The sequence below is a fragment of the Cydia splendana genome, unplaced genomic scaffold, assembly GCF_910591565.1.
Source record: "Cydia splendana unplaced genomic scaffold, ilCydSple1.2 scaffold_48_ctg1, whole genome shotgun sequence".
In the NCBI taxonomy this organism is placed as follows: domain Eukaryota; kingdom Metazoa; phylum Arthropoda; class Insecta; order Lepidoptera; family Tortricidae; genus Cydia; species Cydia splendana.
In genome coordinates this window covers 1,000,860-1,028,397 of record NW_026946891.1, presented here as the reverse complement: position 1 = coordinate 1,028,397, position 27,538 = coordinate 1,000,860, and the positions used below count along the sequence as shown (strand labels likewise).

General features: G+C 35.4%; 1 long non-coding RNA gene across 4 annotated transcripts in view; it reads right to left on the bottom strand.

Annotated features, from left to right (window-relative positions):
* The window catches only part of LOC134805683 (uncharacterized), a 515,707-nt gene extending 488,193 nt beyond the window's left edge, over nt 1-27,514 (bottom strand). Inside the window, exon 1 of one of the 4 annotated variants that reach the window (XR_010146361.1) lies at nt 27,120-27,514. This is a non-coding gene — a long non-coding RNA (uncharacterized LOC134805683). Of the gene's footprint in view, nt 1-24,918; nt 24,933-27,119 lie in introns of those variants that run through there. The other 3 variants (XR_010146358.1, XR_010146359.1, XR_010146360.1) reach the window with 3 other exon arrangements.
* Between the last annotated feature and the right edge of the window lie 24 nt (nt 27,515-27,538).

The window sequence follows — 27,538 nt, the reverse complement described above, 5'->3', positions numbered from 1 at the left end:
ACAAATTAAGTCTTTCTCTTATATAGTTAATAGCCACGGACCTATTTATATGTTTTTCTGTTATGAAACTATAGGTCTATTCTTATTGTCTTTAAAATATGTTCATAATCCATGTATGACTGTTTGTTTCTGAATAAAAAAAAAAAAAAAAAAAAAAAAAAAAATCAAACAAATCACAATTTTGTATTTCACATTACTTACCTAACCTACACATTTCGGATTCTTCTTCTTTCTCGCGTTGTCCCGGCATTTTGCCACGGCTCAAGAGAGCCTGAGGTCCGCTTAACATCTTTACTAATCCCATGGTTTGACGTAGCTACTTGTACTCGCGTGGATCTGGCTAGGTTCAGCTCGTAGCCTCTTTGAGCGGGTTCAGCAGCAATAATGTAGACGACGCCTTTCCTTTTAAATACTTTAATTACAAACTAGTACATTTGTATAGAAATTAGAAGAAAGGAAAGTATATATTAAAAAAAACCCGGGCAAGTGCGAGTCAGACTCGCGCACGAAGGGTTCCGTACCATAATTAAAAAAAAACGGAAAAAAAATGCAAAAAAAAAAACGGTCACCCATCCAAGTACTGACCACGCCCGACGTTGCTTAACTTTGGTCAAAAATCACGTTTGTTGTATGGGAGCCCCATTTAAATCTTTATTTTATTCTGTTTTTAGTATTTGTTGTTATAGCGGCAACAGAAATACATCATCTGTGAAAATTTCAACTGTCTAGCTATCACGGTTCGTGAGATACAGCCTGGTGACAGACAGACGGACGGACGGACGGACGGACGGACAGCGAAGTCTTAGTAATAGGGTCCCGTTTTACCTTTTGGGTACGGAACCCTAAAAAGGCACGTATGCGTGCATCTAGTAAGGTCGTGAATAGCGAATGCTTGAGTGGGGTTCGGCTCCTCCATAGCAACGTCCTGGACCAATCACAGGAGCTGTAGATGTCGTGATATCGGCGCTGATTGGCTGCCGATGATGCGATATGTGTACGGTAGGCTGCGTAAGTTGCATTGGGTACGGTCTCCCACATAAGTTGCATTAACATACTCCCGGCCTTGGAAACTGGTAGTTTACAAAACGTGATGACGTAATTAACAGTCTGGCTGAAGAAGCGGACACAGTTTGGAGAAAGCGCGTCTCACAATGCCTCCTGACGGCATCCTTACGTCGGCCACTCTCGAGACACCGTCCTTGCCTGGACACGTTTTGACGATGTGGCCTAAACTCCATTTAAGCGGGGGAGTATTGTCTTCCTTTATGACGACAAGCGTGTTTTCTTTAAGGTCGTCAGACTGGAACCTCCATTTCGATCGAGCTTGTAACTCCGTCACGTACTCTCGACCAACGACTCCAGAAATGTTGACGAAGCTGTTCGACTCTCTGGTAACGCGTTAACCGATGCTCAGGAACGTCGCTCAGGCTAGCGCACACAGGTGCAGTTAGCGGACGACCTATCAAGAAATGCCCTGGGCTAAGCGGTAAAAAATCGTTGGGGTCGGATGACATAGGAGTAAATGATCTAGAATTAAGCAAGGCCTCAATTTCGGTCAAGGTCGTGCTCAATTCTTGTCAAATGTGCGTTGCCTACAACGCGTCGCAAATGATATTTACAACTTTTAATACCTGCCTCGTACATCCCACCGAAATGACTGGCATACGGCGGGTTCATGCGAAATTTAATTTTCTGAGATAAGGCGTACTCTTGTATTTCGCCAGATATACTTGAAAGAAATTTTTCAAAATCGTTCATTAGTCCGACAAAGTTTTTTCCATTATCGCTTATTATTTCAATAGGTTTACCCCTGCGCGATATAAAACGCTTTAATGCTAACAAGTAACCATCAGACGTGAGGTCACCAGTTCTAAATGTATAGCGCGCGTTACTAAACATACGAATAAACAAATATATGATTTTATTAATTTCGCACCCCTTCCTTTGCGATTCAAAATAAGCACTGGACCACCATAGTCTACGCCGCAGTATATGAACGGATACCCTGGTTCCAAGCGTTCGCGTGGCAGATTGCCCATGATAGGTGTCAATGTTTGACCTTGCATCCGTTTGCACGTGACACAATCATGAACGATCTTCCGAGCTAAGTTTCTAGCTCCTACTGGCCACCAGGTTTCCTTTATAGTAAACAATTCTACAGCTGTGGCGCCGCGTGTAGCAGTCGCTTATGTTCGAAACGGAATAATAGCACGGCTAAATAATGTTTACACGAAATTAAAATAGGGTGTTTTTAGGGTTCCGTACCCAAAGGGTAAAACGGGACCCTATTACTAAGACTTCGCTGTCCGTCCGTCCGTCCGTCCGTCCGTCCGTCCGTCCGTCTGTCACCAGGCTGTATCTCACGAACCGTGATAGCTAGACAGTTGAAATTTTCACAGATGATGTATTTCTGTTGCCGCTATAACAACAAATACTAAAAACAGAATAAAATAAAGATTTAAATGGGGCTCCCATACATCAAACGTGATTTTTGACCAAAGTTAAGCAACGTCGGGCGTGGTCAGTACTTGGATGGGTGACCGTTTTTTTTTGTTCGTTTTTTTTTGCATTATGGTACGGAACCCTTCGTGCGCGAGTCCGACTCGCACTTGCCCGGTTTTTTTTCTCGTAACTAAACTGGCTAGCATTATCTAAACGGCCGCCTACTCTTAATACGTCGGTATTGTCTAGAAATAAATTTAATTTAGTAAGGCTTGAACCGTGTTTGTTTGTTAACAGCTGTTTACGCGATAAGCAATTATGCACATCTCGGTATGACTCATACTGCGCCAGCCTCGCTAGCAACAGAACGGATTCATTCAACTCGTCTACACTTAATGACCCAGTTGTTTTGCTAAGTTTATTGCGCGCATTATAAATAAATCGCAAAACATAGGCCGCGGTGCGCTGTAACAGATTGAATTGAGAAAATCTATGGAAAGGAAAACATCCCTCGTCGTCGCGATTAGATACACAAACAAGTGTAACATTCGCCTTTAGCTCGGGTAAATCGTCATTAGTTTGATTGTTTTGTAAGTCAGAGTTAGGCTCGAAATTTATATCGTGAAGGAAATCTGGGCCTTGTCCCCAGAATGTAGAAGACCACAACGAATTTAACGGCCGAGATCGCGAAATCAAGTCAGCGGGGTTGTTTTCACTTCTTACGTGATGCCAGGGATGATTTTGCGTTAAATCGTGTATTTCAGAAACCCTATTTTGTACAAACGTTTTAAGTAAGTTGGGTGGCGTGCGTAACCAACTTAGCACAATTGTGGAATCGGACCAAAATACAACTTTGTTAAACTGACTGCGAAGTGAGCTATCTATTTTTGCATACAGTCGTGCCGCTACTACAGCCGCACATAATTCTAATTTTGGCAGAGTCACTGGTTTTATTGAGGTCACCTTCCCCTTTGCGCATAATAACCTGACTGTGACACTGTTAAATTCGACAGATCAGCGACAAATCGTATCCATGCCTTTGCGATGTCGTTTGGGACCGGAGTGTCCCAATCGGCCTTTAACATTCACAACCTCTGTAAAAGTACTTTCGCGATCATAATAGTTGGGGTAAGCAAGCCGAGAGGATCGTAGACTTGAGACGACACTGATAACATAATGCGCTTTGTTATGGGCTTAGAATTTATTTCAAATCTAGTGTGATAAAACAATTCATCAGAGCGGTTATACCATCCTAACCCTAACGTTTTATTTTGTACGTTTTCACCTAATGATAACTCTTTGGACGAGTCCACCGATTCGGTAAATTCATCAAAATCTAAATTAAAAATCCATTTACGCAATGGAAAGCACCCGGACTGCAATACCTTGACGACCTTTGAGCAAATTTGTTTTAATTTATCTTGGCTAGGGTTGCCACAAATGGTCATCAACGTAAAAATCGTCATTAATTACGCTGGCTATTTCAGGGTCATCACACTCTAGCGCTAACTGTTTAAGGCACCTACAATTTAAAAACGGGGCGGAATTCGTGCCATAAGTCACAGTTTTTAATTTGTATACTTGTAAGGGGTCAGACGGATTTTCCCGCCAAAGAATTAATTGCAAGTCGCGTTGTTTCTCGTCGACCAGTACCTGGCGGTACATCTTTTCGATATCCGCACACGCCACGTACTTGTTTTCCCTAAAGCGCAATAGTATGGATAGCAAATCACCCTGTATCGCGGGGCCTACATATTGCAAATCATTAAGTGAATATCCCGACGTAGAAGCACAGCTACAGTCAAAAATGACTCTAAGGCGTGTAGTTTTGACGTGTGCACGAAACACGCCAAAATAAGGCGTAAAATAGTGTGGCGTACCATACGAATCTACTGGCGCCATGTGCCATGTGACCTAGATCGCAATATTCCTTAATAAAGTCGCTATACATTTTTTTATAATTCGGATAACGTTCTAATCGTCTCTCTAGTGCGAGGAATCTATGTTCGGCTTGTTTACGTCGCCTAAAATCTCAGGTGACTGTTTGAACGGAATGCATACACAGAACCTACCGTCGTCAAGCCGTCTTGTGGTCTGCGTGAACAAATCCTCACAAATACGTTCATCCTCACTGCGCGATTCGTTAACCCGTTGACTTATCGGCGCGTCTTCAAGTTCCCAAAACTTACGTAACTGTTCGTCTATAGATACTTGCATGTCTATAGTTTGCATAAAATTACACATAACGTTAGTGTTTTTTATATTTTTGCGCGTATTATATGAATTACATGTACGTCCAGATACGAACCAGCCAAAATGCGAATCCTGCATTACCGATCCATTACCTAGGCGAATCATACCTTCTTGAACCACGCCACGTCCCAATATCTATCTGCCCCTATTATTAGGTCAATCGGTTTTTTTTTTATAAAAGTTGGGATCCGCGAGTACGATTCCGTCCGGTATGACGAATTGTTCTTTGCGCATATTAAGGTATGGCCGCGGGAGGGTTACGCGTTCTAATAGATACTAAACACTTAATGCGCGTAGAATAAGTGGTAATTAAGGATTTAACGCCAATTTCACAAAAATTGTGAGACCGGCACCTCTCCGACGCCATATATGCTTCGTGTGGACTGTATAACGCGCGTATTTAATTTTTCGCATAATAATTTACGTATAATGCAACGTTCGCTTCCATTGTCGAGAAGCGCGCATACCTTCGTAACATTACTGTGACGATTACACAATAAACAGTACGACGCAACTACCCGCTAGCTTCACTCCGTGGAGAAGTGTCATGGCGAGTGGGTGGCTGGCGGAGTGCACAAGTGATAACAGTTGTTTCATTTGATCACCCAGTACACAACGGAGCCTGGACGTCACAGATGGCGACGAGGGTAAAATATTACAAAAAAATACGGAAAGGAAAGGTAACGGTGGCGGGAAAAAAAACAAATCTAAGGTATGGAAATCCTAACCTAATAGCTACCGTATTTGTCCATTTCCTCCCGAGCTGCCGATTGTATTCAGGTAATACAAAATTTTGGGCGAGGTGATATTCTGTGTAACGAGTGACGTACGGTTGTACATAATACGAAAATATTAAAACTGCAACGATTTTGTTAGGCGGTACTTTACTTACGTAAGTAGGTTATGAAATTCCAAACTCACGTAAGAGGAGTATTAAAGAAACTAATGCAGAATTTAAATATTACTGTAAAAACGTAGATCTAGTACCTATACCTAATTTTATAGTTTTGTTTACAATCAATGTTAATAAAAACAATTATGTATATGCACAGTTGATTTTGTCGACTGTTTACATAAGAACAGTGGTTAACTTTACAACTATTATTGAGTAAATAATTGATGGTACGTAGCTCGGGAGGAATGTTTACTAAGCAAAGAAGAAATATACGCGTGCTTATTACACTAACTCTTTGACAATGGCTACTGTGCGTGAGCCTGGTTACCAAATGTAAATCCAAAAGTGTAATCAATGCAAGATAGATCAATAATTGGGGTCACTACAAAAAATAATGTACTCATGTTACATTATTCCTATGATGTGGCACCGACGTATTAGCCATGAAATGACAGAAACGAATATGCCGATGGTTTGCGTGTTACAAATACAGATGGTACATGGTTTATTTTCTGACTCAAAATCGTATATTAGAATTCATATGATATAAAGGGTAAATAATCAAACTATACCTTCGCGGAAATCATGATTATTATGAGTTGTGTATTTACCGTTCATACTTAAAATATACCGACCTACTTAGTCGTGTAATTAAATACTAAGATATTTTTACATGAGGGAACGTATAGAGAAACCTGCATATCAAGTCGATATAGTTGTATACATTTTATGGACCTTATGTCCTAAAAGAAATGTTGTTCGGTTAAAATAACCAGGTATAATCAATTGAAATGCTATTTATAGCACGATATGGGTATGAATAGATGTTAACTTGGTGTCGACTTAACATGTATTTATATATACATAGGTATGTGCTGTTTATGATAATAAACAATGCTAGCAGGTAACGGACCAGTTAAATTATCAAGGACCTTTACGATGTCAAGTGAGTCAAGAACTATAGATAGCGTACTTAGACTGATGAATGCCAAGGGCTTTGTTATTGTTTTACTGTAGGAGTAGACACGTAAACTCAGCATCAAATGAATTGAGTAGTAAGTCGGAGTCGGACTAACAAGAAAAATAAATTGCAAGAAGTAAACTGTACATCACATCTATGCTGCAGTTGGTATAAGTAATAATTAGTAGGTTGAAACGTTCAACTGGTACTAGCAAAACAAATAGTTAGTAGGTTGAAACTTTCAACCGGTACTAGCAAAACAAATAATTAGTAGGTTGAAACTTTCAACCGGTACTAGCAAAACAAATAATTAGTAGGTTGAAATGTTCAACGGGTACTAGCAAAACAAATAATTAGTAGGTTGAAACTTTCAACCGGTACTAGCAAAACAAATAATTAGTGGGTTGAAACTTTCAACCGGTACTAGCAAAACAAATAATTAGTAGGTTGAAACTTTCAACCGGTACTAGCAAAACAAATAATTAGTAGGTTGAAATGTTCAACTGGTACTAGCAAAACAAATAATTAGTAGGTTGAAACTTTCAACTGGTACTAGCAAAACAAATAGTTAGTAGGTTGAAACTTTCAACCGGTACTAGCAAAACTAATAATTAGTAGGTTGAAACTTTCAACCGGTACTAGCAAAACAAATAATTAGTAGGTTGAAATGTTCAACCGGTACTAGCAAAACAAATAATTAGTAGGTTGAAACTTTCAACCGGTACTAGCAAAACAAATAATTAGTAGGTTGAAACTTTCAACCGGTACTAGCAAAACAAATAATTAGTAGGTTGAAACTTTCAACAGGTACTAGCAAAAAAAATAATTAGTAGGTTGAAACTTTCAACCGGTACTAGCAAAACAAATAATTAGTAGGTTGAAACTTTCAACCGGTACTAGCAAAACAAATAATTAGTAGGTTGAAATGTTCAACTGGTACTAGCAAAACAAATAATTAGTAGGTTGAAACTTTCAACTGGTACTTAGCAAAACAAATAGTTAGTGGGTTGAAACTTTCAACCGGTACTAGCAAAGCTAATAATTAGTAGGTTGAAATGTTCAACTGGTACTAGCAAAACAAATAATTAGTAGGTTGATTGTTCAACTGGTACTAGCAAAACAAATAATTAGTAGGTTGATTGTTCAACTGTTGCTAGAAAAACAAATAATTAGTAGGTTGGAACTTTCAACTGGTACTAGCAAAACAAATAATTAGTGGGTTGGAACTTTCAACTGGTACTAGCAAAACAATTAATTAGTGGGTTGAATGTTCAACTAGTACTAGCAAAACAAAAGAAATGATAAGCGAAATCATAACACTTACCTACGATACAAACAGAGAATAATTAGTTAGTTGAATGTTCAACTGGTACTAACAAACCAAAAGAGTCAAATGTACCTAGTAACTAGTCTAGTAGACGCGATAGTGGTGGTTGGTACTAACGATAGGACCTTTTGTTATAGGTCGTCCAAATTAGTACAACATAGTACTTAAAAGTAAACTGACGCGATATAGTGTTGGTTGGTACTAACGATAGTATCTTGTTTTAGGTCATTCAAAATGTCCTAGATACCACCATTAGACGGATTTTTTAGCCCACCAAAACTTAATAGGGAGGCAAAATAGTCATAAACTGACATTATGTTAGTATAGAGTGACCTCCTATTATGTAATGTATTTACTGAATTCGAAATTATATAATAAGCAGTTTAGTGCCTCTGCCTACTGTTCCAGTTAACTTAAGGCGTAGGTATAGATGGATGGCCTCGGGAATAGGCATATCTACTAATGTAGATTCAGAGTAGATTTCAATTATAAAAAAAAAAATACGCCAGTTGGAAACATTTTCTGTAAAGTATTACAATTTAACCTTCTTCTAACCTATACCCGTATCATAAATTAACTGCATTTTGCAGATGTTCGTATGGGTAAGAACCGAATGTATCAGCTTAAATAAAAACGGACAAAGTATATATAAAAATATATTATACGACGACTTAGACGGTATTCCGGTTAAAGATTGTTGTAGCAATCCTGTTGGAACAGTTAGAAGACAGGTTAAATTATAGTTTAAGAGAAACAAGCAGGTGACCAGGATAAGAGTAATAATGCATTCTGCGTAAGTAGCCGTGTAAATTGTGGAACACAGAGGCATGCCTAAACTGCCCAAATAAAACCTATAAATAGATGAGGATATACAATTCTTCAAAATCGTATATAACCCAGATTTCATATAATAAATCCCAATTCCAATCTATTTTAGAGCCGGAATACATGATTCTATAGAATAATAATCAGGGCAAAGCTCAATTACAAACCCAAGTACAACAGGTACGTAAATAGACGCTGGGCCTACATCATGTCATGTAGTACCTAAAGTCAATGCTGTAAAAACTGAAGTGGCGATGCGGGGAGCCTCACACGGTGAGGAAGCACTGCTTACTTAACTAAACTACGAAACTATACCCAAGGCAACCATGACTAAGGTACTAACAGAAAAAACTCTAGTGACCAGCAGTTAACCTAATGTCTTGTAAATAGACATACGACTTTTGTCGGTTAACAGTGTAGATGACGAAGTCCCTTTTTAACTACCTAGGTAGTAGGTACACCTACTCAGATGAAGATGAGTGATGTGTGTGATGTGATAATTAAGTGTAATTAAAAAGGCACTTTACCGGAAAATATATTTCCTTATTTCAGTCACATGCATAAACTTACAATAATTAAGGATGCCAAAACTCTTAGGTATGCGGTTGAGAAAATACATACATTAGAAATTATACATTGTCTCAGAACCAACACATTAAATCAAAACAGAAACAAATAACTAAATACTGTGTATAGGTACCTACACATTATAAAATAAAAACAATAAGTATTCGAATTAACCGTGATTTTGATCGCTCTCAATGACAGTTTGCCTGATGTTTAATTTGTTGAGGCTAACTAATTAAGTAAAACTAGTAGATTAAAGTTGTAGCTTGAACCACTTTATTGATCTACCCAAGAGTACACATTTGTACTAATTGAGCACTAAGACTCAAAAGACCAAAAGCCTAGGTCTTATCATTTAGAAACGTTAAACGTAACGATAAAATGGTAAAGTACCTAAACATTCGAACTGTACTCTGGTGTACTCAGTATTTCATGGGATCATGGTTAGAATAATGTAATTCCATTGGTTCGTTGGAAGATGCTTATTGAAGTTAAATGACATACTTACCAATGGCAGGATAGGAAGCAGACATACAAGGTGTATACCTATGTTTCAGGTTTATAAAATATGTTGCAAGTAATTGAAATAAACCGAAGAAAAAGTGTATAAGTACAAATAATAATATTTATGTGATAGTCTGACAGTAATTATTGTGGAAATAATAATACAATACTTACTGGTCACAATTCAATTGAAAAATCAGCTTTCAATTAGTAAGGTGTTACGTTATTTTCATAACATAAATTGTAATTATGATTCTTCGCATAAGTAAGTTGCTAGAATAATATTACATTCGATATTATATTTGCTGTGTTACTTTTTGAGCAATAAAATGTTTGAAATACCTAAATATTTGGATTAATTGATGTCAAGATTATATTATTCAAGTATTATAATTAAAGAACGATAATTAGATAAGTATGTATGCAATGCAATTAATAATAATAATGGTCAAATAGGCAGGTAAATCTTAGTAGGTACCTAACAAATTAATAATATATAAATCTATTTATATAGATTATTGTTCGCTTAACCTATTCACAAGTAAAATCATACTTGACGTGGTACCTCTACAACGAATGTAACATTCCTACTTTATTTGACCTTGGATTATCTACAAGTATTTTAAATTGCATTATATATATTAACATCATACAAGACAAGTAAAACTGAGTCAATCAGTTATTGCCAATAAGTAACTAATGTCCAAGACGCTTGGCAAGCTTACAATGTTATTGTACCTAAATCATGAAATAGGTATTAATTAGTAAAATATTATATTGTATGCTAATAGAAATACCTGGAAATGTGTAAGCATCAAAAGGAAAATGTAGTAATTAAGGCGTTTAAAGTAAATCTTTGAGTTATAAGCAATTGAATAAAAAACTCAAAACTGCAAATAGGAGAAGGAGAGGGACTGACACCTAAGAAGAAATTGTAAAAGTAAAATAATAGTTTTACAGATTTAAAGGCTTGCTAGTGTTGGAAAATATTTATTATTTCACTGTTGTAAAATGAATACATCCACACCTCGCCGAGTTTCTTACGCCGGTTCTTCTCGGGTCTGAGGTTAACCTTTCCGAACCGGTGGTAGTATACCTAGATTGGAAAAATAAATTAACCTAGCGAGTATAAGATAATACGATAAACTGAACTATTGTTGCATGATAAATATATAAAGTAAAATAAATAAATCGTTATAAAAAGGGAGAGATGTGACGATTACACAATAAACAGTACGACGCAACTACCCGCTAGCTTCACTCCGTGGAGAAGTGTCATGGCGAGTGGGTGGCTGGCGGAGTGCACAAGTGATAACAGTTGTTTCATTTGATCACCCAGTACACAACGGAGCCTGGACGTCACAATTACCTAAATCATCTCGGTTCATCGAATTCATTGATTTCATCGAATGATGCCTGTGCGCATTGGACATCTGTGTGATGTGAATTAGACACCTGACCGTTGTCAATGTGTGCGTGATTTGTTATAGAACAATTAGTTGATTTAGCAGTGGAAGTATGGGGCTCATTAGGTTTATTTTGGCTTGCATTCGACGTGCCGGGACAACTATTTGTACTGATAACAGTAACTTCATCGCGATGAATAAATGAGTTATGTTTTTTGTCGCATTTCCTACAAGGCCCATACCTACACGAATCAGCTGTATGACCAGTTCGCAAACAATTTTCACAAAGGGTTTTATTGCGTACTAATTGCAATCGATCCTGCATATTCAAATCCAGAAACGCCTGGCACGAATATAAAGGATGTTTCTCGTCACTACACATCAGACATAATTTAAATGGTTTTTTTAAAGGTTTTTACCTGCGGTTTTTCTGTCGCGACATTGCAATGCACCTTTGGTGTATAATTACTGTTAGTATACTTTTTTGTGTCTTGCGAATTGGTCTTACTGTGCGTTACGATTAAAGTTTCAAGCATGTCTGCCCTGCCTCTTAAAAATGTTAGTAAATCGTCAATCGTTAGTTTTGACTCAGTTGAATCGTCCGACAACGAATCTTTATGCTGCTCCCACTCTCGCTCAGTGGTGGAATCTAATTTAGAAACGATCATATAAATAAGTAAAGTGTCCCACGAGTCTACAGGCTCCTTTAGGGCTTGAAGAGCGCGTATATTTTTTAACACGTTATCTATAAGTTTCCTTAGCAACACAGGTGATTCCTTTTGCAGCGTTTGCATTGAAAATAAGGCCTTTACATGATTATGCACAAGTAAGCGGCTATTATTATATCTATTCAATAACAACTCCCATGCGATTTTGTAAGTGTCGGTTGAAAATTCAAATGAGTCTATAACTAATTGCGCGCTTCCCGTAAGTGACGATTTTAGATAGTGAAATTTTTGAATATCTGAAGTTTCTCGCGAGTTGTGTACTAATGATGAGAATGTATCTCGAAAGGCAATCCAGTGCTCATGTGAACCGTCAAAGCTGGGCAAAGAAATGGTAGGTAATTTTACCAATTTTAATGCAATCGCGGATTTTTCGGGATCCATTTTAACCTCGTCCTTTACCAATTCTTCAGCTTGGGCCATTATACTATAATACTCAGCTTCAAACTCGTCTCGCGCGTCGAGTTGAGCGTCCAGTTCGGTCTCGGGAAGAACAGCTTCAATTTTCGATTGAATACTATTAAATTCTGTAAGGATCATTATTTATTAATAGCTTATATTTTGATCATTCTTACTTTTATTTATGATTAGCTTATAAAAGAGTATCAATTGACTCATACTTGTCACTGGTTCCCGCCATTTTGAATTGTTATAAAAAGGCCGGTATAGCAGTGACAAGTGGCCAGTTCGAGTACGGACAAGTTAGAGTGAAGACGTCTTGAATAATTGATTGTAAATTGGTTGTTATAATGTTTGTAACAAATGAATAAAGTTAAAATATTGGTACAAGTAATAGTTTTCATCATCAACTCGGTAATAACCCAACAACTCAGAAGTTGGATCCAACAAAAATCGATAGGATTTTTGCCACGCCGCACGAACGTAAGGTTTTCTTTTCTTTTTCGTTTGTATCAGTGAGTAAACTATGTTTATCGGAAAGTGTATTAAATTATGGTAAGTCAGTTTATATTTTTATTAACTCCCTTTTATTTTAAATAAAATTGGTTTGATAACCTACCGTCATGTCTGTATTAAATATACTGTATAAGATAATGATGAGGATTTGCCCAATTTTGGTATATGTATGTGTAGAAAGAACGTACGAACGGATGACAGGTAGTCTCGCTTATAATAAAAATACGAAATTTAAAATTTACAGTTGCCATTTAAGCGTTTTTGAATGTTACATATGAGTTAGTGAAAATTAGATCAAATGTCATTATAATGCTTCTATCTTATCAAACTCGATTGTATGATGGTGTACCACATCGATTATATCAAGCTCAGGCTAAGGACTCATTATTTAGTTTTGTTGCGTAGCAAGATAGCATAGTACAACTGTAGTAGCAGACTACAGTAGGATATTGTTTTTGTACATTAAGATTTACGATCTGCTGCACCTTTTGAGATCAATTTGCGTTACTAAAATTGTATGAATACACTGGCTTTGTAACCGTAAAACCGATGAGTAAACTAAAAATAAAATCTTGCCAATTGAATACCTCTGAAGTAAACCCCTGATGCGTTTGTATTAGCAATGCCTCTAGTACGAAGTTTTTAAACGCGATTTGCGTCAGTGTATAACTTAGTATTGTTACGAATGCATCTAAGAGATTTTTTATTAAAATATTGGGCATTATAATGTATGAGCTTTCGGAAATCCACTTTAAAATTATTCTGATCACTATGTAAGTTTATTCATAATATTGCGAATCAATGCGCACAAGAAAAGAAAATGACGTGTCGATCTAAGTTCAAATTGGAAACCATAATGCAGGGTTACGTTATGTAACTTGTGTACTTAATGCTATTAGCTATTAATATGTTTTTTTTAACCTAGTGGTTTTATACTGATACCGGTTTTCATTCAGCGACGCTGTCCAACGCAGCATTACTTAAAAAGCCTAGCCTCGATGAAGCTAAATGACTAGAACACGTGTTTATAATTATCTCCCTTCTTGTATGGAAATACAACACCTCTATGACATGTTGGATGTTAAACGTAATAATAGTATGAATCAGAGTTGGGCACTTATGATTGCAATCTGTGTGTTAAACTAATATAAAGCTTAGTCACATGATTTAATAAGGAATAAAGTAGCGGTCGTAAAACGAACCTTATTTTAATTGTATCAACTAAAACGTCAGTTTGAGTAACCATGATAACCATCTGCTCGAATAATTAAAATACTTTCAAACCATGATCGATGATAAAATCATAAGTGTGTCATATCGAATTCAAGCTAATTGGTAAACTCATGATAAATTTTACAAAATAAGTTGCCGTTATTAAAACTAACGTTACCATTCTCATTTTTTTTAATTTAACTAATTTTGCCCAACTCTGGTATGGACATACATCTATATTAAATCTCCAGGTTATGGAGCGTATGTCGTTTGTTGAATACACGAGTAGTAACTCGTTAACGAATGTACTTATGTAATATGCTTCTATTGTTTTTCTATTGCCCACTCCTCAAGATACGTAACTCGTAACTTTGTGCGTAGAGCATTAAAGTATTTTTTGTGTCAATTTACACATACTAGATATCGTGAACCTGAATCTCAATGGATTCAATTTAATAACAGGTCACATTTTGTTTAGACTGTATAACTTTATGTCATCATGTCTAAATTTTATGACTAACTAATGTAATCAGCTTTATCATAACAACCTTGTAAGGGCCAGTAATTTTGGCACGAGTACTTAATCAATGTATATAAATCTATGTGTGTTACCATGATGATCATGGAGAAATACGAGGTCGATGGGAAATCGATATGCTTAACTATTTGATATAATATTTGATTGCGAGATACGCATACTTTAAACATTTAGAAACGCCCCCCCTTATTTATACCCCTTTATGTATAGGATGTGAATCATAATTTCAGTGTTTTATCTGACAGTAACGTTTGCTATTTTTGTTTGTTTCTGTAATAGTAGTAAATCATACTTACCTAAATGAACAACAAAGGACCTTAATTGGAATAATAGTGTATTCTGTGGATATCTTTATATGTAGAGTCATATGTAGAGTCATATGTAGAGTCATATGTAGAGTCATATGTAGAGTCATATGTAGAGTCATATGTAGAGTCATATGTAGAGTCATATGTAGAGTCATATGTAGAGTCATATGTAGAGTCATATGTAGAGTCATATGTAGAGTCATATGTAGAGTCATATGTAGAGTCATATGTAGAGTCATATGTAGAGTCATATGTAGAGTCATATGTAGAGTCATATGTAGAGTCATATGTAGAGTCATATGTAGAGTCATATGTAGAGTCATATGTAGAGTCATATGTAGAGTCATATGTAGAGTCATATGTAGAGTCATATGTAGAGTCATATGTAGAGTCATATGTAGAGTCATATGTAGAGTCATATGTAGAGTCATATGTAGAGTCATATGTAGAGTCATATGTAGAGTCATATGTAGAGTCATATGTAGAGTCATATGTAGAGTCATATGTAGAGTCATATGTAGAGTCATATGTAGAGTCATATGTAGAGTCATATGTAGAGTCATATGTAGAGTCATATGTAGAGTCATATGTAGTCAGAGCTATACATAGCTATACGTTGAGTGCTATCGCTATAGCTATCGATGTGTTTGTGTAGGTATACACAATATACAACGCACGTGGATGGACGTGTGAGACTTTAATGCACGTGGATGAACGTGCCAGACTTTAACGCACGTGGATGAACATGTGAGACTTTGACGCGCGTGGATGAATGCGCTAGACTTTTATTCCAACTTTCATAAATATATTTACAACAATTTAAAATAATTATTCAACCATATATCAGTATAATTTAATCATAAAAACATAATAAACGGTAATAATAATAAGCAAAGAAAAATTTATAAAATTTCTACACGTCTATTACTAATATGTTGAGTTCTCATCTGAGTGCAGTTTGAACGGTATGAAATATCATATTATGTGTGTTATACACGAGTTGCTAAAATCCTAAGATTTTAATAATACTTTTATATTCACAAATTAAAAAAAAGAGACGAAGGAATTAGATACCGACACTTGAATAATAAAGGAAACAACGATTATCGCTCGTTCGTAAATATAAAATTACATGTAATGGAAATCGATACACGCGTAGATTAATGATACCTGTTTTCTTAATGTTCAACTTGAACTTGGCTGGGCGCGTGAGCCAGAGATTAGACATTCATAATGTAAAATATATATAAAACCAATGGTTATTACTGAGGAATATACGGTAAATTCTCTGCAAAAGAAATAAAATAACAAGTTTAATTCATAAGTAAAGCTTTTAAATTTACACGGGAAGTCATTTCTTCCATTATTTCAATCACCATAGTACAACATCATTATGAATTTTTATATATCAAATAATAATTGATAAGGTGCTTCGCTTTTAATATACTGTCAAACTGTTCCATATTACTTGACAATTAAACATGATTATTTTGCATATGTGAATTTACATATTTTTATATTCTAATACCGCGTTCGATAATCGATAATTCATAAGAAAGTCCCATTTATTTGAATGTCAATTTCAATACAAGTTATAAAGTTACAAAAATTAAATATATCGTTTTTATTTAATGAAACTTCAGAAAACGGTCCTTAATTTGTCGTACTTTAATTATTTACGAATATCTCGATCTAGTAAAATAGTATTATAAATAATATGCAAGATAAACTGTATTCTATATACCCACACTTTATTGTGTCCAGGGTTTTATACGTGAATTATAACAGTAATAATATTTTCCTTGTGACTAACGAATTAATTTATTAATAAGTCTTATTTTCGTATAGCCAGAATAATTTTAATAATAAACATACTCCAAGCATACATACATAATTACATGCATTAATTGTCGAATCTGATTTAATTAGTATTATCATTGATAAGTCTTTAGATATGTCCGAATAAGGAATTAGGATAATAAATGCACCGTAATACCTATTAGACTTTAGTTTCCTTAAAAAAAAAACACGACTATAGCTGGAAATTAAATATTTGGTATTCAAACTCAACTACAATAATAAACTTGTTGGTTCAGAATAAAACCTGTTGAAAAAAAAAACATAGTATTTCTTAGTCACTTTGTAACATGAATATTCTTCGATCTAGATTCGCTAAGAGTATTGTTATAATGACCAAATACTTCTAAAAATAAATCGCAATGTAGATGTTCATCATTCATGTGGAATAATTAATTAACTAGTTTATGTCTGATGTTTAAATCCATTTTTATGTGATGAGGAATTTGTTTTTGTAATGAAGTTATGAACTTCTATAATAAAATTATTCATTCGTTCATTCAAATTTACAAAACCTAACGGTTACTTAGTTTATGTTCTTATACCTACTTGATGGATCTTTAATGGCTATATTTATGACCTAAAGCGTGTAAGCAGTTCAAATGAGGATTAGTCGGTCGCATTCATATTAAAATATAAAACTTTGACTGTTGATAATAGCAGGTTAAAGGACAATAGAACTACCTCTACAATAAGATTAATTTCTTATCAATTAAACTCTTCAAACGAATTCAGTCATAATATCTTAATAAAAAAAAAAATCGTTGGCAACAGGTAACGTTCGAAGTAATATCAAAAGTTTGTGTTAATTTAAATCAACATATTATATCATCAGATAATCAGTAGCCCAAAAAAAAAAACATAATCTGTCACTTATATTATTATTATCAAGATGTTTTTATATCTTGGCATAATTATGATTGCATTCATGTCAACTACGGGCTGGGCCCGAAGATATAAAATCAGAACCATGCATTCTTTATAGAGATGTGACACTTATGTCATATTTTCATTATTAAACCTTATTGCGCAATACATGATATAGTGAATTGTGGACTATTTTATTTACAAATATTATAATAATTAATACAAATTAGGTACAATTTGGTAGCCATGTGGTTAATGTACTAAAATAATTGAAACGTGAAACAATAAATTCATAACATGCTTAAATCGATATAACGATTAAATAAATCAATTAAACAAAAAACGAGTATTCAATAATAATTTAAAAAAAGGAAGTTTTAATTTCATATATCTAAAGAAAGTCTTGAAAGTTTCAGAACGACCCAGGAGCGTCCAGGTGAAAGGGCCAGGGTTTGGTATTCCATTACCACCCAGGAGTGCCCAGGTGAGAGGGTCGGGGTGTGGAATCACTTCCGACCTAGGAGTGCCTAGGTGAGATGGCCAGGGTAATGATATTCCTGTTCCTTAGCAGAACTAAGGTGCTTCTACGCAGAAGTACGTAACGATCGTTGACTACACCGCAGAGTCTTCGAATGCTGGCATCATGGCATGCGAAGCTGCGGCTAGTAGCGGCACGAGATCCGGTGCCCCGTGTTGCGCAGCATCAGCGTGGTTGGCGGCATCTTTATCCAGGATAGCTTCAGATTTGTCGACGGCACTATCGCAGTGGGCAGAACTTGCGTGGTCGGTGGCACCATTGCAGTTAATGAGAACGTGGCGTCGGTTAGGCAGACGGCGCAACCCGCGGTGACGCAACTATCTTCTGTTGGGGAAGTGATCCATGTATAGCGGTTTGAATATTTACGTGCGAAAGTGAATGGTATTGTGTACGTATATTATATTATATTTCTTGATCATAATTATTGAAATAAAACAAGTGTTAAAGAAAATTTAATAATACTATATTGCGTAATCTTACAGATAATGAAACATCTATTACGCTTATCGTATGAATTTTCTATTGTTTAATATATTTCTGCAAGCCGAACTAATTAAATTTATTCGTTTCTATGTTGACATATAGTTTCTTTAACCTTGATAACAGACTTGTAAAAATTCTTCGAAAACCATAATTTGAACGATTAATAATATTATGTTTTGGTATCGGCCACCTATTTCCTAATTATCATTAATTATCATTTTATTAATGCCTAATAATTAACAATATTACACATTATAATTATAATCTTATTAATAGTATATGTATATCGTGAAATCATGAGTGCACATGAGTATTACGTGTTTGTAATTTTATTTTCTGTTGTTACTTATTATTATTTAATATGCATATTATGTGCATAAATATCATTCACACAGTAATATTGGATCAGTGAATCTTGGTTTGTTTTAATGTATACATTTTGATTCATTATTTTCATAAATTGGTCTTTATTTTTATCATTTTAACTATTTTATATTAAGGTTTGGCGAAGGGTCTCGCCTCGAACAGGATGGCCGAGCTGTAAGGATCATTATTTATTAATAGCTTATATTTTGATCATTCTTACTTTTATTTATGATTAGCTTATAAAAGAGTATCAATTGACTCATACTTGTCACTGGTTCCCGCCATTTTGAATTGTTATAAAAAGGCCGGTATAGCAGTGACAAGTGGCCAGTTCGAGTACGGACAAGTTAGAGTGAAGACGTCTTGAATAATTGATTGTAAATTGGTTGTTATAATGTTTGTAACAAATGAATAAAGTTAAAATATTGGTACAAGTAATAGTTTTCATCATCAACTCGGTAATAACCCAACAATTCGGTATAAAGACCCGTAGCGCCTTGAGTACGAAGCCTAACTTCGGCCATTTGATTAATGGATAAACCTTGGTCGAACGTTTCGATATATTTAATGAATTTAGTGAGTCTACCTTTAACCGAACCTCTCTTTTTAATAAGATCTTTTAACACCTTTTCTTCCGCCATGTCGGTAGGATTTAAGAAGCGAGGTACCTACTTACAGTTATCCGGATTAGGTAGGTACTTATAGCTCCCCGCAACTGCCAACGATGCAGCTGGCAGCCTGGCGACCAGTACGGTTACCATCAGTTTGTCACTGACATAAACGCCGTCGAGAACGTAATTTACTTTCTATACATCTCGCTCGCACTCGCATATTAGTGCAAACGGGATGTATAGAAAGTAAATTACGTTCTCGACGGCGTTTATTTCAGTGACAAACTGATGGTAACCGTACTTTTGCGTGTAGGCAGATCACAAAGACGTCACGTTACGACCACTGGAATTGACATATGTACACGTGTATCACAACTGAAATGAGACAGGGCCGCTATTCTTGATTGGTTCGCCTTACCAAAGCACTGAGTAGCTGCCGATAGCTATCTTTGCCGATCGCGTTACTCTTGCCAAGTATCCTTTGTAGCCACGTTGCTGGTTGCATCCGAGGTCGAAGGTCCAAATTATGTACTCGCGTGGATTTGGCTAGGTTCAGCTCGTAGCCTCTTGGAGCGGGTTCAGCAGCAATAATGTAGACGACGCCTTTCGTTTTAAATACTTTAAGACTGCGTCGAGCAAAATCAGCGAAAAAGGCAGTCACCGTTTAGTCTCTAGCGTTCACATCTCTTGATAAAAAAAATATAATAAATGTCATTATTATCCCAAAGAGTGTGTTTACAACGAATCACTCTTGAAAATCTGAAATCTTTTACAATATAATAAATACACTTATACAAAGTTGTACCTAAAACGAGATGAACGAGTGTCAGCGTTTAGTAAAATTTGTATAAAAAAATCGATGCTCAAGCAATAAAATCGAGTGATTTCGAAAGCCAGATAACTGGACTACAACGAATCAGGCTTTTCCTATTTTTCTTCTTAAAGGCAACAGAGAAATTCAATCGTAAACGTAAACTATCGTAAAATTTCCATACATCCGCCATATCTGTCAAATTCTCCTTCTCCTCAGATGCCCGCTGTGGGCCGCATATATTATTATACTCTTTGGTGGGCCGTACGGAGCGGTCGCGTACTTCCTCGTCCCATTTTGACTTTTCGGTTTGGCATATATATTGACAGAAATTCATGTCCGTATACGAATGATGATACCAGTGAAAAACTGTGTTCAAAATAAATAGGGTAAATAAATAACGTCACACGGAAATCTAGTCATTAAAATTTCAATTTATTTTTATTCACAAGTCATAATACTTAAAAAATATAACAAATTATTTAATAAAATATATGAATACAACCAAATCAGTGTAATTAGCTTCTTCCTAATTCACTTCAAATGAAAAAAGTTTGAAGATTTGTTATTTCTTATTGGAACAAATTTTCATTTTGCTGGTATTCATATGACGTCAGTTTAAAAACTTATGACATAATGTCAATATGCTAGATAAACAATTTATCAACAAAATTCTTCACATTTTAGCCTAAACAATATAAATCACTAAAATTTTATTTATGAAGACGAAGCAATGTTGTTCACATAATTTCAGCAATAAAATTCTTAGTTTCACCCAGTTTTGTTGCTATTCTAAGAGCTATCACGTGCTTTGAAAGTTAATTCAATGATATATCATCAAGAAATTGAAATCAAGACTCGACCTGCAGTCTCAGCGAGTTTTTGTGGCTATATTATCAGTTGAAAGAACGATATTTAAAGCCAATACCATCGCAGTGGTCTGGTTTACGAGTACCTATATTGGTTTCATGTGACGATGTTTATATAAATGTATCTATCAAATAACAACGTGCTTTTATTTCATTGATATTCGGTGCAAAACGATAACTCAGTAACGAAATAAAATTATCAGAAATGCCTTTGGGTTTTTTCAGTGAACGTTTATATTTATGAGGTGATGAGGTCTTATGTCTTACGGCGCGATTCGGAAAATGAATTAGAGACTAACGGCCCGATTCTAACTTTAAGATACGTCAGTTAATAGATCTAGAAACGATATGGATTAGATATGTCAGTGTCAAACAAGTGTCAAAATTGACGTTTCTTCAAACAAAAACGTCACTTTTGACACTTGTTTGACACTGACATATCCAATCCATATCGTTTCAATATCTAGTATTTGACGTATCTCATTGTTCGAATACGGCTGTAACTAGATACGATATAGTAAAGATATGTGACGTCCCACGGAAAAAGGTACCTTATGGTGGTTGGTGCTTACGCTATTATTAACGCCGCTCCAATATTATTGCTGCGCTTTATATTATATATTATGCGTAAGCGCCGACCGCCATAAGGTACCTTTTTCCGTGGAACGTCACATATCTTCACTATTTAATATCTAGTGAATCTCTAATTCTTTTCTCGAATCGCGGCGCCAGCCGCCATAAGGTACCTTTTGCTGTGGAACACTACTACAATTTTATTCTGACGAATACAACCACGCCTCACATATCAAAAACTATCCAGCCGTTTGGGCTGTAGGGCGTATCAAATAAAAAGACAGACCTATATACATACCCACGCTAGAAAAACATTGTCCTCCTTCTGATGTAGCCGGGTAAAAATACTATTTTATACTATTTTGTTACTGGAAAAAATACTTAGCCTAATTTTGTATTACGCTGCGTTTCGGCCTTTATAATATCTTACGCTTAAGGGTTATTTTTGATTTTATAAAACATTGTTACGTTCGTACATATGTACTTACAAGGAAAGGTACCCAACTGGCCGGCACCGATTTGATTTATTTTTATAGAGTAATCTAAAATAGCAGATTTTTTTTGTAGCTGCCCAAACTCAACCTATTGGGAGAAATTGTCCTCCAGAGTACTGAAAAGTGACAAAACCCACTAACTTCTGTAGAGAGTTTTGTTCAAACAAATTACTAGTTAACCCTTAAATTGGCATTGTGCATCACAGTGTACGTTAGTTAGTAAAAATTCCTGTCGTAAACATATCTAATTTCCTAAGCTTTTATTAACAAAACTACTTAATAATTATGTTATCAATAGTAATTAAATATGTGATATGGCAAAAAATTCAAATTAACGTCGCTATCAAAAAATCTGTTCGAAGCGGCGACGCTCGCCAGTACCTCTAATAAGTTTTATTAAATTTTAACAACTTTTCTGTATGCAAGTTATGATTATTATGTTTTGTGTTTTATAAGAAAATGGTAAAGTATATGAATAATTGGTAATTTTGTGTGCATAAGGCATAATAATAAAGATAATCACTGGTAAATTGGAATGTACACCACGGTTACCGTTGACAAGTTTGTAAAGATGTAGTTACATTCAACTACGGTAACCACCGTGTACGTTGCCAACCTATCTGTACTTAACTTTTGTTTTGAATCTAACGATTTTGCTTGTCCTTGTTTATTTACAATATTTTTAAACAGAATGGTTTCCTTTCTTTGTCTGTAGTACTCAACACTATCTAGATCGCATAAGATTTTAGTTTTAATTCACGTAAAAAATGTATGTTCTGATTATGAATCAGATTCCGATGAGGAACCAACGTGCATTCAAACAATACTATTCTGGCGATAGCTCTGATCCACCTTCTTTAAATTCTTCTTTGGAGCGATTAAATTTGCTAGACAGCTTGTCGGACGAGGATGAGGTCGATAAATATAATCAAGCACGATTTAATTCCGAAAGCACGTTGATTCTCTTTCGAGCGTATTAGAGTTCTATAATCTCCATCTACAGTTATTTATGATGCTTTGCCTACACTACACTTGAACACTCATCGCCATTAACTACATACTAGGGTAACAAGAGCTTCATATAAACACGTGAAATGTACCAGCCTGAAAAAAAAACAGAATTAGATACAGCTTTAGGTTACTTTTGGGTCAATTTCACCAAACGAGCATTTTTGTCTAATTCCCATGGAATTTTGAAATACCAACATTACCCAAAAAAAATTATGCTGATAATTTGATAAAAAATATAATAAACTTTAATTTTCTTATTGGGTAAAAATATTCATAAAACTATAAAAGTTATTTCAATTTAAAATTTTGGTCAGGGCACGGGAATTAGTGTGTCCATGGGAATTAGATTTTACTAGCACGGAAATTAGAACATGGCCCAGGAATTGTTTTCTTAACTTATTTTGGTAGTTAAAACTATTATTTATGTATATTTTAATCTACAATAAAATACTGCAACCATACTGAAGCGGCATCGAACATATTTACCTTCTTTAATTTTAGTTTCGGACGACAAATCTACGAAAGTATGATACACTAAAAACTACGTATTTGACTAATCGTTTCCTTTATTTTAATGGCAACTAATCTCTCTTTTTTAGTAAAATGTACATATTTCAAAACAATACTTTGAGTAGTTGCGTAAACTTGTCCGCCTTACATACAAAACTATTCATTAAAAAGTGTCATTATGTATCTGCATGTAGATAGGTACAAGGTGTATGATCTGGTATATGACCGTAAGGTGTATTCGGGTATTACCGAATGTCGGATAATTCCGAAATTCAGATGAAAATCACCCTTAATTCCATCATAATAAAAGTCTCTTTCGGAATTATCCGACAGTTTTCGACATTCGGAATTACCCGAGTAAACCTTATAGGAAATGATACTAAGAAATAAATAGGGGCACAGTGAGAAGAAGTTATTGTGTAAGTTAATCTGAAGAAATCGAATATGCTGCCTTCATAAATTCATTACACAAAAAATTGTTTGACCACATATGAGGTAAGGTGGGGTAAACTATCTCCATGCCAAATATCATCAAGATTATATTGGTTCTGCGGTTTAAGCGTGACAAGATAACAGACAGACAGACGGAGATACTTTCGCATTTATAATATAGTAAGAATAGGATATATTTAATTATTCTTGTATTAGAAAAGCTAATTTATAACAACTATGAGGAACTATGAGGGTTTTCTGGGGTGAAAAATCGATCTAGCTAGGTGTTATCTCTGGGAAAACGCGCATTTTTAGTTTTTAGGTAGGTATATGTCTTCCGAGCAAAGCTCAGTCTCCAATGATGTTCAAACTTTATACGGCATACGCTGTCAGCTGTCTAATTTACAAAAAAGAACATTGCAAATTTGATTCATTTTGTTTTATGTAACCTTAGGTACAGGTATTATAATATGTAATAATTCCAAACATAGTTTTATGTTTATATAATATTTTAATTTTATAATATGATCAATGAATAAGGTAAGGTGGGACAAGACTAACAGTACGAGGATTCCATACAAGTGAGTCTTATCCCGGTGTCGTCTTACCCCACCTTACCTTACGTATTAAAATTGCCCGGGTTATTCGGGTCCACCCTGTATGTACTATAGTACTTATACTAAAAACCGTTCACAGATTTTTGTGCATTCTTTAAGATTTTCTTAAATGTAAAATACAAAGATATACGTCATATTGTTATTACATATAATATATATTCAATGCCAATATACATATATATATAATAATAATATGACGTAAACATTGCCAATTAACGTACAGTGCCCCCAATAAAAGATTTGTTGACAATATATGTAATACTTCCTAATTCCCGTGCCACTTTATTAGCTGTTTTAGGTAAATATTCCATGGGAATTAGGGCACGGAAATTAGAATTCGTAATAAAAAAATTCGCCATAAATTTAAATCGTGTTTGACCAAACTGTTATGTTATCGCTAACATAAAGATACATAAAGGGCTCCTAAATATGACAATTGTTATTGAAAAGCTATGTGGGAAATAAAATTTATAAGGGGCATCGAAATTAGAAAAAAATTGTCGCCCACCCGGATTCCGAAATAATTACGCGATTTGCTCGAACACGCCGCGGCTTGACGTACATCCGCATGCTTTGAGAGACAGCCGAATACTGCCAGTACAGGTGAGGCGGGACACGAGGCGGTTCAAATACAGACGTCGGCTGTCAGAGCCCTTTGAGTTTTGCCGACGAAATTGTACTCGCGCGCTCGGACAAAATTTAAACATCGATCACGAGCTATTTACCACAATGAAGTTAATAGTGTATGTGCTCAGTGATAGTAAATATCATCTAGTTTAAGTATTTGATACTAAATTAGTGATACTAATGTACAATTTTTCGTAGGATTTTTCATTATGCTCAAAAGTAGATTCCGGACAGGGCACGGGAGTAGTAATTTGAGCCTTTATGTATTTTTAAGTGTACTCAAAAAACCAATTAATCAGTGAATTCATATGGAACTCGGTGTGAAAGTGTGACTTCTTTATGTAAAAAAAAAATGGTAAGTATTATCGGATGCTAACCCCCGATTTTCATCACGGACAGAAAAAAATTCGTGTTCAGAAATTGACCCTTTTAGAACTTCCGGATTGAGCTATTCGAAGGACATTGTAAAGCGACGAAGATTGGTAACCGATGAAATGAAAGTTGAGAAACTGTGCCATAAGAAAATAAAAATACAAAAGGCTCTGAAATAGCGTCCTACAGAGTTACAGACAGTCTTTGGTTTAACAACTTGGGGCATTTTCCTGAGAGTGGACCAAAAAATGTACACTACAGATACTGTAAGGAGGGATAGACGAAATTTTATTGCGTCAAATGCAATATGCTCCTTTGTTTCATTGTCGGAGAAACAAAAAAACTAAATTGCTTTTAATAATTTCACACTAAATTACGTTTTTTCATAATAATTTACGTTAATTTTTATATAATATTTTACTGGCTTCTTGGCAGCGGTAACCAGCGTGTACATAGAACAATGTTACTTTTCTTGTTATAAAATTGGCAACGTGCATGGTGATGTACATAGATTTTCTGAAAAACCGATAATACTGGATTTTTTTAAACATTTTTCTGTAGACCCTCAGACGGTATTAAATAAAGGTATGCTACTATATTACTTGTTTTTACAAATTTTTACTCTTGCCAATTTAAGGGTTAACACTGGTTTGATTATATGTTGGAGAACATGAAAAAATAATGGAAACCTGTTTCATTAATTCGGCTCAAACTCATATTTATAAAAAAAAGAGACAAATCAAAGTTTCATAGTTGTCGTTGTTCCACCCACTTCAGGTTTATTCAGTAGGTGCCGCGTTCCCGCCGCCCGCCCGCCCGGCGCCGCCCACACGTCGCTGCGCGCCTGCAGCTCTGAGGGCCTACCGCGGACCGAGTTCGACGTGTTGCCTCCCTGACACACTTACGTACGAATTTACAAGTGCGACAGAGAGGCAACACGTCGAAAGTGGTTCGCAGTAGGCCCTCTGCTCCGCGTTTACCACGATACCGCCTAACAGGGTATTCAAATGTACTCTTTTAGGATATTTGATGTTTTAAAATATGCTAGGACTTAATGTCCAAACCGGTTAACAACCGTGACAACATTCTTCATTACCGGGAAGTTTTAGTTTTCATGATAAATAAAAAAGCGGCCAAATGCGAGTCGGACTCGTCCATGCAGGGTTCCGTAGCAGCAAGTAACGTAATAAAATTGCGGTTTACGATTTATGACGTATTAAAAATAAATTACTTACTAGATCTCGTTCAAACCAATTTTCTGTGGAAGTTTGCATGGTAATGTACATCATATATTTTTTTAGTTTTATCATTCTCTTATTTTAGAAGTTATAGGAGGGGGGGAACACATTTTACCACTTTGGAAGTGTCTCTCGCGCAAACTATTCAGTTTAGAAAAAAATGATATTAAAAACTTCAATATCATTTTTGAAGACCTATCCATAGACACCCCACACGTATGGGTTTGATGAAAAAAAAAATGAGTTTCAGTTCTAAGTATGGGGAACCCCCATATTTTATTTTAAATCTATTTTTGTGTAAAAATCTTAATGCGGTTTACAGAATACATCTACTTACCAAGTTTCAAGAGTATAGTTCTTATAGTTTCGGAAAAAAGTGACGGA